The following is a 705-nucleotide window of genomic DNA, read 5'->3' on the forward strand; positions in this document are numbered from 1 at the left end:
CCGCACTCACTGCTGCCCTCGCGTGCCGAAAAAGCGGCATTGCACCCGCAAGGCGAGTGCGCATGCGCAGTGCGTTCTGCTGCACTCTGCTGCCCTCGCGTGTCCAAAAGCGGTATTGCACCTGCAAGGCGAGTGCGCATGCGCAGTGCGTTCCGCCGCACTCACTGCTGCCCTCGGGTGTCCAAAAGCGGTATTGCACCCGAAAGCGGGGGCGCGCATGCGCACTCAATTCCGTCGCCCTCACTGCTGCCCTCGCGTGTCCAAAAAGAGGTATTGCAGCCATAACGGGGATGCGCATGCGCACACAGCCGGCGCGCACACGTGCAGTGCTGGTCGCCGTGTTCGCCGCTGCTCTCCGCCTTTTTGTTAACGGGTAAGCGAATGGAGCGTGCTCGTCGCCCCTTCTCGGTGCTCATGGAGCGGTGGCGCAGCGCGCTCTTCCTTATCGGTGCTTGCTGGTGTCACGGGGACGGGCAGTGCCGTCTCGGAGCCGCTCCGCGGTGCTTTCACCGGTGCAGCACCGGAGCCTGCTCGCTGATCCCCGCCAGTCGCACGGGCATGGGCAGCCTCGGGGCGCTCGGTGGGAGCCCCGGGCTGCCGCGGCGGGCTGCGGTTCGCACGCGTGAGCCGCCCGGCTGCAGCGCCGCGCCGCGAGCACGTGAGGGCGCCATTATGGGTCTCGCCTCCCTCTGTGCTCCCCCCGCC

The 705-nt window shown here is 68.1% G+C and overlaps 1 protein-coding gene across 2 annotated transcripts in view; it reads left to right on the forward strand.

Annotated features, from left to right (window-relative positions):
- C2CD2L (C2CD2 like) overlaps window positions 1-705 on the forward strand; it is a 27,629-nt gene that overhangs the window by 23,210 nt on the left and 3,714 nt on the right. The window lies entirely within an intron of this gene.

The sequence above is a fragment of the Apteryx rowi genome, unplaced genomic scaffold (assembly GCF_003343035.1).
Source record: "Apteryx rowi isolate R43461 unplaced genomic scaffold, aptRow1 scaffold_141, whole genome shotgun sequence".
Classification (NCBI taxonomy): Eukaryota; Metazoa; Chordata; class Aves; order Apterygiformes; family Apterygidae; genus Apteryx; species Apteryx rowi.